We start from the raw sequence: 14,344 nt of genomic DNA, 5'->3' as shown, positions 1-14,344 counted from the left end.
AGTGACTCATGGAGAAACAGAAACAATTGCCCAGATTACTGCCTTAGTTTCCAGGCCATAGCACAGGTTGAACCTAAACAGAGCTCAGCAGATTCCTTCAGCTGAAGAGCTGGAGCTGGCCAAGTTGATGAGTCTGAGGAGACCAAGGCAGCCAGGTTCAGAAGATACAGTCTGAGAGGAGAGAGCTGCACAGATAACTCTAGAGACCTGAAAAGGACACTCTGGGAATTCAGCAGAGCTCTGATAAGCACAGCATATGAAGAAACTGATGCTAAGGAAAGAACCACACAAAAAATTAGAGGACAGAGAACTCAGCACTCATACAGGGTGAATAATAGTTCCCACCGGACAGAATGGAAAAACTTCCAAATTCATGAAGAGATGGGTAGTCTTGCCTCAGTAGTAGGAAATAATTAGCTCTAGATTAAACATAGCTTTGGTCCTGCTTAACAAACCTTTTTTTAAATCATTTTTATTTTCAATTACAACTGACATACATATTATATTAGTTTCAGGTGTACACCCCAGTGATTAGACATTACATAACTTACTATATGAAATTTATCCCAATAAATTTCATACTCATCAGACACCATACATAGTTGTTACATAGTCATTAGAATATTGACTATATTCCCTATGCTGTACTTTATATCCACATGACTATTCTGTGTCATCCAATTTCTATTTAATCCCTTCACCATTTCCACCTATCCCCTGAACCCCCACACACCTGGCAACCATCAAAATTGGGAGACAATAAAATCTAAAGTAAAAACCAAGCTGGTCCAAGGTGTCTTGCAGGCTGTAAAATGCAGTTTAATCAGAGTGCCATTTTTTTTGTTACAATGATTTTAATTATTGAAATATACATTTTTTAAAATATGCAAATAAAAAGTTTTAAAAACTAAAAAAAAAAATCTCTATACCTACATCTGATAAAGCCACTCCACAAAACAAGAATAGAAGGAGCCTGACCAGGCAATGGTGCAGTGCATAGAGCATCAGACTGAGATGCAGAGAACCCACGTTTGAAACCCTGAGGTCGAGGGCTTGAGCATGGGCTCATCTGGCTTAAGCGGAAACTCACCAGCCTGAGTGACGGGTTGCTGGCTTGAGCATGGAATCATAGACATGACTCCACAGTCACTGGCTTGAGCCCAAGGTTGCTGGCTTGAGCAAGGGGTCACTTGCTCTGCTGTAGCTCCCTGGTCAAAGCACATATGAGAAAGAAATCACTGAACAACTAAGGAGCTGCAATGAAGAATTGATGCTTCTTATCTCTTTCCCTTCTTGTCTGTCTGTCCTTCTCTCTGACTCTCGCTCTGTCTCTGTCAAAAAAAAAAAAAAGAATGGAAGGAAACTTCCTCAATCTGATAAAGGGAATATATAAAAAACTCAGGCTAACTTCATATTTAATTGTGAAAGACTGAATGCTTTCTCCCTAAGATCAATGGCAAGACAAAATTATCTGTTCTTGTCATTTCTATTTAACATTGTACGGAAGTCGTTTTAGCCAGGACAATCAGACAAGAAAATAAAATAGAATACATCCAGATTGGAAAAGAAGAAGTAAAATGATTTCTATTTGCAAATTATATAATCTCGCATACAGACAATACTAAGAAATTCCCTAAAATAATTCATTTTAATATTTATTAATAATAATTAATAAATAATTCCTTTATTACTAATAAATGAATTCAGTCAGTTTATGGCTATAAGATCAATATATAAAAATTGTAATAACTGCATTTCTATATACAAGCCATGAATAATCTGAAAATGAAATTTAAAAAACTCATTTACATTAAAAATACAATGCTTAGTAATTTTCACAAAAGACATAAAAGACCTGTACTCTGAAAACTACAAAACATTGTTGGAAAAGTAAAAGAAGATTTAAATAAATAGACACCTATCCATGTTCATGAATCAGAAGACGTAATATTATTGATGGCAATACTCAGATTGGTCTACAGATTCAAAGTAATCCTTTTCAGAATCCTGACTTCTTTACAGACATTGACAAACTGATCCTAAAATTTATATATAAATTCCAGGAACCTAGAATAGCCCAAACAGTCTTGAGTAACAACACAACTGGAGAACTCATACTTTATCATTTCAAAATTTACTTCAAATGACAGTAATCAAAGTAGTGAGGTATTATCAGAAGAACAGACATATAGATCAATGGGACAGAATTTAGAGTCCAGAAATAAACCTTCACATTAATTCAACTGATTTTTTACAAAGGTGGCAAGGTAATTCAATAGGCAAAAATAGTCTTCTCAATAAATGATTCTGGGACAACTAGATATTCCCTTGCAAAAGAATGAAAGTTGTCCCCACCTCCCCCTATATTAAAAAGTTTAGTAAAAACGGCTTGACCGGTGGTGGTGCACTGGATAGAGTATTGACCCGGAACATCAATATTGCCAGTGTGAATTGCTGGCTTGAGCCCAGGGTTACCAGCTTGAGCCTGAGGTCACCAGTTCAATCCCCAGTCAATACACAACTATTAATAAGTGGAGCAATGAGTTGATGTTTCTCTCTTTCTCACTCTTGCTCTCTCTCTCTCTCTCTCTCTCTTAAAAAAAAACAACAACATAAAAATGACCATATTGACCAATGCTCTAAATATAAATATCTTAGAACAAAACATAAGTGTAAAATCTTGGTGACCTTGGATTAGGCAATGATTTCTTAGATATGACATCAAAAGACCAAGGACAAGATAAATAAATTAGACTTCATTAAAATGAAAAACTTTTCTGCTGCAAGGATATCATCAAAAAAGTGTAAAGACAATGCAAAGATTGGGAGAAAATATTTGTAAATCATATATCTGATAGAGGTCTGTGTCTAGAACATATAAAGAATTCTTACAACTCAACATGAAAAAGATATAGAACTTTGTGGACAAAAGACCTATATGGAAACCTCTCTAAGGAAATATAAATATGGCCTCTAAGTACCTGAAAAAATGCTCAGCCTGACCAGGCAGTGGCGCAGTGGATAGAACATCGAACTGGGATGCCGAGGACCCAGGTTTGAGACCCAGAGGTCGCCAGTTTGAGCGCAGGCTCATCTGGTTTGAGCAAAGCTCACCAGCTTGGACCCAAGGTCTCTGGCTAGAGCAAGGGGTTACTCGGTCTGCTGAAGGCCCGCGGTCAAGGCACATATGAGAAAGCAATCAATGAACAACTAAGGTGTCACAACGAAAAACTGATGACTGATGCTTCTCATCTCTCTCCATTTCTGTCTGTCTGTCCCTATCTATCCCTCTCTCTCTCTCTCTCTCTCTAAAAAAAAAAAAAAGAAAAGAAAAAGGAAAAAAAAAGCTCAACATCATTAGTCAAAGGGAAATGCAAATCAAAATCACAATGAACTGCCCTCCAAATCCCACTGCAGCCACTGCCCCAACCATGACGCCAAAATGAAAGCAGCAGAATCAGCGTAGCAGCCCCAACTAGAGACGAAGAGGATGGAGTCCTATTGGATCACTCAGCCTTCTGGGCCCTCCCACCATGGCGAATGTAAATCCTGGTGACCCAAGTCATCCCCAAACTAGAATCCACCCATATGTTGGCCATCATCAGAATGAATAAATTGCTATGTGTGCACACAATGGGATACTACACTGCAATGAAAACAAATGAACTCCTGATACAGGCAACCTGGATGAATCTCACCAACAGGATGTTGAGTGAAAGGAGCCAGACACAAAAGAATGCAGGCTCTCTTCACAGAGGTCCTCAGGATGAAGAAGACTGATAATCCACCACTGCAGAGTGTCCTACTTCTTCCCTAGGGCAAATGGCCAATTTGGGGAGGCTTAGGCCCCATGTCCAGCCCGTATGGTCATGGTTTGTGAGGGGGTCAATGCTGAGCTTCCTTTTTCTGGACCAGGCCATGGTGGTCCCTCCAGGAGAGGCTTTCATGAAGAATAGGGACATCTCTGAAGGCTTAGAAGCTGGATGCTTGTCAAGAATACCTGCCCACCCAAGGATGATATCCAGGTTATAGAACACAAATTTGACCACCTCATCTGCCGACACTTGCCCAAAAAGGGCTACTGTCAATATGAGGACCTCTGTGCTTTCTACCACACAGGCTTCAACAGAAATCCTCTGTGAGACTGTGCCTTCCCACTCAGGCTGGAAGGAGCCCTCTGTGACCCAGTGGCACTTCTGGCTACATAGTGTCAGCCTCTGAACAACAGCTCATGCACTGAAGTCATGGCCAGTCCTCACAACCAATCAGCTTGAGGAGCAAACCCACCCATTTACGTGCCAACACCAATGAAGGCTCAACTACAAGATAAGAATGTCCACTTACACCACTTTTATTCAACACATTATTGGGAGTCCTAGTCACAGCAACTGGACACACACACAAAAAATAAAAGGCATCAATTGCTGTAAATTGGAAAGGAAGAAGTAAAACTCTCATTATTTACAGATGACATGACACTACATATAGAGAACTCTAAAGATTCTAGCAAAAAAAAACAAACCCAAAAAACCTAGTAGAACTGATAAATTCAATGGAGCAGGATACAAAATTAATATTCAAAAGCCAGTTGCATTTTTATATACCAAGGAGCAGATAGAATTAATATTGTTAAAAATGTCCATTTTACCTAAAGCAATCTATAGCTTCCATGCAATCCCTATCAAAATACCAATGGCATTATTTCACAGAACTAGAACAAATACTCCTAAAATTTATATGGAACCACAAAAGTCCCTAAATAGCCACACCATTCTTGAGTATATCAAATTATATTAGAAGGCTATAGCAATGAAAACAGAATGGTACTGGCAAAAAAACAGAGACACAGATCAATGGACTAGAACAGAGGACCCAGAAATAATCACACACCTATATGGACAATTAATCTAGGACAAAAGAGGCTAGAATATACAATGGGGTAAAGACAGTCTCTTAAATAAATGGTGTTGGGAAAACTGAACAGATATCTAAAAAGAAAAGAAAGAACTAGACCACTTTCTTACACTATATATAACAATAAACTAAAAATGGAGTAAAGACTTTAACATAAGACCCAAAAACATAAAACTCTTAGAAAAAAATATAAGCAGCAAAGTCTCTGACATTGCTCTTAGTGACATTTTTTTAGATCTAGCTTCTCAGCCAATGGAAACAGGAAAAAATAAACAAATGGGACTACATAAAACTAATTTTTTTTTACAGCAATGGAACCAAAACAAAAAGACAACCTACTGAATGGGAAAAAGTACTGGCAAATAATATATCTGATAAGGGGTCAATATACAAAATTTATCAAGAACTCATACAACTTAACACCAAACAACAAGCAATCTATTTAAAAATGGGCAAAGAACCTGAATGGACACTTCTGCAAAGAAGATGTATGGATGGCCAATACTCATATGAAAAGATGCACAATATCACTAATCATCAGAGAGATGAAAATTAAAACCACAGTGAAATATCACCTCACTTGTCAGAATGGCTATCATCAATAAATCATCAACCAAGCGCTGATAAGGATGTGGAGAAAAGGAAACCTTTGTGCACTGTTGGTGCAAATACAGATTGGTTCAGCCACTGTGGAAGACAGTGTGGAGAGTCCTCAAAAAATTGAAAATAGAACTACCTTATGACCCAGCAATTCCACTTCTGGGCATTTATCCAAAGAAATCCAAAACACTAATTTGATAAGATATGTGTACCCCTATGTTCACTGTAGCATTATTTAAAATAGCCATGGTATGGAAGCAACCTATGTGTCCACCAGCAGGCGACTGGATAAAGAAGTGATACATACATACAACAAAATATTACTTGGCCATAAAATAAATGAAATCTTACCAATTACGACAATATGGATGGATCTAAAGGGTATTATTATACTAAGTGAAATAGGTCAGACAGAGAAAGAAAAATACCATGTGATTTCATTTATTTGTGGAATCTAAAAAATAAAATGAATGAATAAACAAAATAGAAAAGGGACTCATAGATACGAAGAGGAAAATGATGGCTGCCAGATGGAAGGGGAGTTTGAGGCCTTGGTGAAAAAGGTGAAGGAATTAAGAAATATATATTAGCAGTAAACAGTTGGGGAATATAAAGTACAGCATAAGGAATATATATGGTCAGTAATATTGTTTTTCTTTTCTTTTCTTTTTTTTTTTTTTGACAGAGACAGAGTCAGAGAGAGGGACAGACAGACAGGAAGGGAGAGAGATGAGAAGCATCAATTTTTCATTGCAGCACTTTAGTTGTTCATTGATTGCTTTCCCATATGTGCCTTGACCAGGGGGCTACAGCAATGAAAACAGTAAATATTTACAGCAGACTGAGTAAACTCCTTGCTCAAGCCAGTAACCTTGGGTCCAAGCTGGTGACCTCAAGCTGCTGACCTCGGGGTCTCAAACCTGGGTCCTCTGTGTCCCAGTCCGACACTCTATCCACTGCGCCACCACCTGTTCAGGCTATGGTCAATAATGTTGTTAATAGCTATGTATGGGGCCAGGTAGATACTAGACTTATTGGAGGGATCAATTCATAAGTTATGTCTAACCAGTATGCTGTACATTGGAAACTAATATAATATTTAAAGTCAAGCGTAACTGGAAAACAAAGTATGAAAAGACAAGTCATACACACTCATAGAAAATATGTGCAAAGCATATATCATAAAGGACATGTATTCAGAATATATTTTTAAAGCTATCAGAATGCAATTATAACAAAATAAACATAACTCAATTAAAAATTCAAAAAAGATTTGAACAAAAACTTCAAATAAGCACATAAAAAATACTCAACATTGTTATTTATTAGGAAAATACAAATTCAAATCACAATGAGATACCACTACCCCGAATGGCTAATTTTAGAATGGCTAAAATTAAAGACTGATGTGATGGTGACAATGTGGAGGAACTAGAAATTTCATAAGCTGCTGGTAGGAAAAGATGTTTTCAGTTTCTTAACCCTTTGGGTAGTACAAATGTTCATGTATATCCTTGTACCTCCTGACCATACAGAGTACAATTGATTTATTTTAAAAATGTGTAAGGCAACATAAAAAAAAGGCAAATGTATGTTCTTCTTGTTTCCATAAATTGGTTATCAAACTTAAGTTAATAAAACTGTAAATGGAACTAATTTCATTTTTTGAAAAAACCCCAAAAACCTCACTCCTGGCAGTCAGCGAGCATAAAATAAACTCACTACTCAAAGGTTTAACAAATTAAACATAAACTTACCATACACTCCATTCCTATTTATGCAAGATCAGTGAAAGCATATATTCATAAAAAGACTTGTTCACAAATGTTCAGAGCAGCTTTATATATAACAGCCAAAAACTAGAAATAACTCCAATATCCATCAATAGGTGAATAGATAAACAGTTTGTGGTACAGCCATACAATGGAACACTCTTCAGCAATAAAAAAGAATAAACTACTAATACATGCTTCAACATGAGTGAATCTCAATAATTACTCTGAGTGATAGAAGCCAGACAACAAACAAGTATATAGTATATGAATTCATTTATAAAAAATTCTAGAAAAGGTAATTTGTAGGGACAGAACACAGGTTGAGTCAGTGGCTGCCCGGGATAGGTGAGGTAGGTAAGGAAGCATGTGGCAGGTGTGTAAGAGATGTTGCCAAGAAGGAATTATAAAAGGGCACAAAGAAGTTTTTTGGTAGTGATTGACACTCTATCATTTTGGATTTGTTGATGATTTCATAGATGTATACATATGTTCAGATTATCATATTGTATGCTTTAAATATGTATAGTTTATTATATGTCAATTATACTTCAATGAAGTTGTTTAAAAAATAAAACCAAATCAGTTACAGTTTTAGTAGTAGTGCCAAAGAGGCATGTGTAAGAAAATGCCAATCTGGTCATTAAGAAAATAAGTATGAAAACCAAAACTAAGTCCCTCGCCCAATCCTGAAAAAAAAAAAAAAAAGTATAATCATATTACTCTGAAGGTCTTGTTACATCTTTCCTATTTGCCTTGTGATTTCAAAACAACAGAAACTGTTAAAGATAGTTCATAATATGACCTTTAAGGAGTTTCTATTCAACTTTCTGATTCCATAATTTTATCCTACTAAGGCGTATTTCATACATCATTTCCAGGATACTTACACTGCAGTGTGCAAAACTAACTTCTACAATAAAAGTAACCTACTGCTTCTGCAAAATATAAACAATTTGAATCTACTTACTTTTTAATTGAATTTATTGGGGTGACATTAGTGTGCAAAACCATCCAGGATGAATCTATTATTTTTAAAGTTCTATTCTGATAATCTTTCTAAATGTTCTGTATAGAATTATTCTTAAAGTTTTCAAAAACTAAATTTTAGATGGTTTGTCTTTTTTTGTGTGGCAGAGACAGAGAGAGTCAGAGAGAGGGACAAATAGGGACAGACAGACAAGAAAGGACAGAGATGAGAAGCATCAATTTTTCATTGTGGTTCCTTAGCTGTCCATTCATTGCTTTCTCATATGTGCCTTGACTGAGGGGCTACAGCAGACCAAGTGACCCCTTGCTCGAGCCAGTGACCTTGGGCTCAAGCTGGTAAGCCTTGCTCAAACCCAATGAGCCCGCGCTCAAGCTGGAGACCTCGGGGTCTCGAATCTGGATTCTCCACGTCCCAGTCCAATGCTCTATCCACTGCTCCACCGCCTGGTCAGGCCTAAATTTTAGTTTTGAGTTCACTTTTTACACACTCAAAAGTCAGAAAATTATCTGGAAAACATGACCGGTCAGAAAAATAAAACTAAAATGTTACGAAGCATGAAAATTTGTAAGGGAAGGAATTAGACTTTATTTCTTGAGCAACTGAGCATTAAAAATGATACATGGAGCTATTTCCAAATAGCTCCAGATATATGGAAAAGATTTATATAGGCGGATGGGGATCCTCAAACCCCTCAGCAAGATCTTCTGAGCATGACTTTTAAGATACCAACAGGCAGAAAAAGCCCAATAGAGATCAGGGGAACTACCAGCTTTTAGGATACACCCTTAAAGGTTCCAACGCCCCAAAGGGGTCTCACAGGATGCCATCTGGGTTCTGCTTCAATAGTGGAAAGGAAGGTCATTGAGCTAAAGCCTGCCAGACTTACATGCCTCTGCTGTGAGGAAACAGGGACACTGGAAGGTAGGCTTCCCCCTCGCTCCTCTAAGGGAGGGTTCAGTCTCTTCCAGCCCTGCTCTAGCCACCTATGACCTAACCTTGCCCAGGATGCTGGGGTTTGCCACTGAAGGCTGAAGGTGCCCAGGGCTGTCGGCCCCATCTATGACACTGTGGACGAGCCTAGGGTATTTCTTCCAAGAAGCAGGTAAACTGATCTCATTTGCACAAGGGCCACTTAACTATGTTTTGCCTGAATAGTCAGGTTTTTTATACTTCCCTCAAAGATCTCTGTTGTGGGTGTTGATAGTCCTATTTTCTGCTGCTTTGTTTAATATATAGTGTTTCCTTTATTCCTACCTCAATGCCCCACTCATATTTCAGGCTGGGACCTACTCCTAATTTAGAGCTCTCTTTCCCCCTTTTGCCAACTTCTATTATGAATCTACCTTTGCCACCCAACTTAGTGTATCCCAAGGTTCTCTTTATCATGCCACAGTCGCAGAGCTCCAGGGAAAAGCACCCTGGTCTCATCTCTCCAGGCAGAGGAGAACAGAAGCTCCATCTCCACACATGCTGCAGATGGTTTTTCCAGTCTACCTGAATCATTACCAGCTAGAAGCAGCGGTCATGGGGACTTGGACGTGAGCTGCAAAGTATAGAATTGTGACGACAATTCCAGTGCCATGCGGACTTTTCCTGGATGTGGACTTTTCCTGGACTCCTGATCCTTGTGACAGCTCCTAACAGACTGAACTGGGGTTGGGTTGCATTTTTCAGGGATTTGGCATGGTGTAGGGGCCAACTTGGACTTGGTGAACATGTTAAGGACACTACTCTTTTATAGATTCTTGCTGTATTAGCCAAGAGTTTGCTTAAAGGCTTTAATCACTGTAAAAAAAAAAAATAGAAGACTAGATAAAGAATATGTGGCACATATACACCATGGTATACTATTCAGCCATAAGAAATGATGACATCGGATCACTTACAACAAAATGGTGGGATCTTGATAACATTATACGGAGTGAAATAAGTAGATCAGAAAAAAACAAGAACTGCAGGATTCCATACATTGGTGGGACATAAAAATGAGACTAAGAGACATGGACAAGAGTGTGGTGGTTACGGGGGGCGGGGGGCGGGAAGGAGGGGGAGGGGGAGGGGAGGGGCACAAAGAAAACTAGATAGAAGGTGACGGAGGACAATCTGACTTTGGGTGATGGGTATGCAACAGAATTGAATGACAAGATAACCTGGACATGTTTTCTTTGAATATATGTACCCTGATTTATTGATGTCACCCCATTAAAATAAAAATTTATTAAAAAAAAATATATATATATACATGGATTCTTTAACATGTCAATGAATCAAGTTCCCACCTTTTCAACCAACTTTAAAATGATGTTGAATGTTCTAAATTACAGACTTTATAACTATACTTACTCTTTTATGAATTCCTTAACATTGCATCAAATTCTTAGTATAGTTATTAATACCTTGGAGTTGAGAAGTAAGTTTTACTGTTTTCTTTGGTCACTATTTCTTGAACTCCACATCTTGGATTGATTTTTTATTTGATATAGTACATCCTGGGGAATCCCTCATGGGTATGGATGAAAACGACTTTATTTTGCTTCCACTTTTTGTGTGTGTATGTGTGACAGAGAGGGACAGATAAGGACAGAACAGTTTCCTTAGTTGTTCATTAACTGCTTTCTCATATGTGCCTTGACTGGGGAGCTACAGGACAGCGAGTGACCCTTGCTCAAGCCAGTGACTCCAGGCTTCAAGCCAGCAACCTTTGGGCTCAAGCCAGTGACTGTGGGGTTGTGTCTATGATCCCATGCTCAGACCAACGACCCTGCACTCAAGCCGGAGAGCCTGCACTCAAGCCAGATGAGCCTGTGCTCAAGCTGGCAGTTTTGAACCTGGGTCCTCTGCATCCCAGTCCAACACTCTATCCACTGTGCCACCACCTGGTCAGGCTATTTTGCTTCCACTTTGATTGACAGTTTAGTTAGGGATGAGATTCTGAGTTCAAAACATGTCTCATGAGCATGTTTTAGTTAGCTGACTGCTCCATTGTCAGCTATCATTCCGTGTCTAATTACAAGTCTGATTTCCACCCCTTTATAGATAACCATATGCTTCTCCTTGAAAGTTTATGAGATTGTATATTTATCCATGAAATGAATAAACTGCATCACAACGTATCCAGGCGTGTCTAAATATTCCTTTAAGATTCAGTATGTCTTTTCCATTCACAAACTCAAATACTTCTATTCAGAGAAATTTCCTTGTTTTCCTCCTTTGTTCCTTTGACAATATTTGGGTTCCATTCTATTATACAGTAAGAATTGGAAATGCAGCATCTACTGTAGGTTGCAAGGGTAGGAGAATGGGGAGGAGGCGTTAACACAGAAGAACCCTTCAATCTTTCCACAAGCTCCTTAAAAAGGTACACTTTCTGATCATCCCCCTGCACAGATGAAGAAACAGAGACTAGAGAGGGAAGGGTTGATTTATATTTGCCAGGATGTACTGTATTTTGTCTCCTAATACATCTTTCTGTTTGGCTTCAGCTGTCCAAGACTGCCTGGATATTCCTACCCTCATCATTTCCATTCTCTCTGTGGTTATTTCTTCTCTTCCAATATTTTGTGTGTGTGTGTGTGACAGAGACAGAGAGGGACAGATAGGGACAGACAGACAGGAAGAGAGATGAGAAGAAGCATCAATTCTTTGTTGCAGCACCTTATTTGTCCACTAATTGCTTTCTCATATAAGCCTTGATGGGGGGTGGGGGTGGCTACAGCAGAGCGAGTGACCCTTTGCTCAAGCCAGCAACCTTAGGTTTGAGCTGGTGAATCTTGCTCAAACCATATGAGCCCGTGCTCAAGCTGGTGACCTCAGGGTTTTGAACCTGGGTCCTGCGCATCCCAGTCCAACGCTCTATCCACTGTGCCACCACCTGGTCAGGCTCTCTTCCAATATATATATATTACTTCCTAGAACTCCTATAATATATAAAATGGTTCTTCTGGATCAATTTTCCATGTCACGGCTATTTTTTCCCATTATCTGTGTTTTAATATTCAAGAACTGATGACTTGTTTTCAGGGCAGCTTGTTATGTGCTCAAAAAGCATGATATCCTCCTAAATCTGAGCATACTAATATTTAAAGTTTCTTCTGTTTCTTACACAAACTCCATTGTTTCAGGTCTAGTCTTATATTTGCTCAGTCTGGGGCATCTCTTACATGCTACTGATTTCCCACAAATGCTTAGTGACTTTTGTTGTTTATTCCCCTTACAAATGTATCTGTATCTTAGTATAGTACCCTGCAAATCACTGTACTCCCTTAGCAAATTCACATTTGTAACCAACCCTGTAATTCAATTACATATTTATAACCATACTTGTGTAGTATGACAGAAACAATGTAATAAATTCTTGGATTTGCAATCCCATGATTCTTTGATTCTTCATATTCTTCAATTAGTTTTAGTCATTTCTTTTTGGTGTTTCATTTCCCCTAACAACCACTAACTTGAATAACATAGTCTTTACCTAAGTGTTACACAACAAGCTTCCGGGACAACTTCAACACACAGTTATAAAAATAGTAACAGTCTGGTAGAAGATCGTCATAGATACGCTATCCAAAGAGTAATAATAATAATAATAATAACATGATAATGAGTCACTTAAGTCTTAACATCATAATACTTACGCCTTTTACCAAGTTAAAATAAGAAATTCTATTCTTTAAAAAAGGAAGGCTCCATGGTCAACGTGATTTTCTGCCTGGCCTATGATTCAACCATTCCAGACTACAGAAACACGAAGATGTTTACAAGAACGTCCACCATAGTCTTCAAAACACATGGACAAACATCAGAAACACAAATATCCATCAACAGAAGAGCCACCACATAATCATACAAATGAAAGCTGCACAGCAATAAAGAATGGACTCCTGACACCCCATGGGTGAGCCTCACAGTAGTGGGCTGAGCACACTGTGCAGGTAAATCAACATTAAGCCCCCAAAAGACAAGACTGACAGAGGAAGACAGAAATTCAAATACTAATAAGGGGCAAAGGTATTTCTGACTTGGAAAAGCAGAGGGGGACTTCTGAGATGATGGAAAGGTTTTATATACACGTGTAACTTAAGCTGGTGATGACACAAATTAATATATAAAAAATTCATGGAGCTGTACGATTAAGATTTATGCACTTGATGACTTCATTTGTATTTGACACCTCAATAAAGATAAGGAAAAAATGCAATTTTCAAAATGGTTGGAGCGAAAACGATGCTTATTTATCTAAAAATTCTAGGCCATCAATACTGGAAACTCAACATCCCTTTTGTATGTCTTCGTCACGTGACAATTTCACACTAACCACACCAGAATGACAGCAGAAAACCGACGCTGACATCCTGTGCGTGCAGCACTATTTTAATGCAACAGGAGAAGGCAACATGAATCCCACCGGAAACGGCCCGGCTCACTGTCCAGACGCCGCCTGTCACTCTCAAGAGCAGACTGAAGGACAAAAGCTACGTTTATGGTCAGACGTCCATTCTGCAGAAGCGTCCGCAGCCGGCGGCTCAAGACCGGGTCATTTCAAGCCGGACTCGGAACCGGTGAGGCGCCCGCCCGGAGCCCCGCCGACAGTGCTGTCCCGCGCGCCCCTCGGGAGCCGCCCGCCGCCCGGCCGCGGCGACAGAAGACGCGATGTCACAGCAGGGACAGGAACAAACGAGCACGCCCACGATCTCTGCTCGAAATGCTCCGAAAACCCGCGGCTTCTGACACCGGCGACGACCCCGGAGGGCTTGTCCCGGAGCCAGCCGCACGGGGGTCTCGAGCCGGACACCGGAGCCGTCGGGGTTGCAGGCGGGCGAGGCCGTGCGCCCCAAGTACTCACCGCGCTACGGGTCCACGCGCGGACGCCGCAGGCCGCTGGCGGCTCCCAGCAGTGCTGGGGACGTCCCGCCGCCCGGGGCCGCGCGCCGCGCCGACACGGCTACTTCCGGTAGGCGTGAGGAAACGAGACCGCCCCTGGGCTCGCTCCGCGCCGGCCCCGCCCAGCCAGCGGCCCCGCCCAGCCAGCGGCCCCGCCCGCGCCCAATGTCCGGCCTGCAAAGCGCCA

The 14,344-nt window shown here is 39.9% G+C and overlaps 1 protein-coding gene across 1 annotated transcript in view; it reads right to left on the bottom strand.

The window, feature by feature from the left end:
• Positions 1 to 14,228, bottom strand: part of CSGALNACT2 (chondroitin sulfate N-acetylgalactosaminyltransferase 2) — a 49,847-nt gene extending 35,619 nt beyond the window's left edge. The window contains exon 1 of the mRNA XM_066349739.1: positions 14,120 to 14,228. The gene's annotated coding sequence lies outside the window, so the exon portion shown is untranslated. The remainder of the gene's footprint in view (positions 1 to 14,119) is intronic.
• Positions 14,229 to 14,344: the final 116 nt, after the last annotated feature.

This window comes from Saccopteryx leptura, chromosome 9 (genome assembly GCF_036850995.1).
Source record: "Saccopteryx leptura isolate mSacLep1 chromosome 9, mSacLep1_pri_phased_curated, whole genome shotgun sequence".
In the NCBI taxonomy this organism is placed as follows: Eukaryota; Metazoa; Chordata; class Mammalia; order Chiroptera; family Emballonuridae; genus Saccopteryx; species Saccopteryx leptura.
Note: the sequence above shows the minus strand (reverse complement) of the source record. Positions and strands in the feature narration are given on the sequence as shown.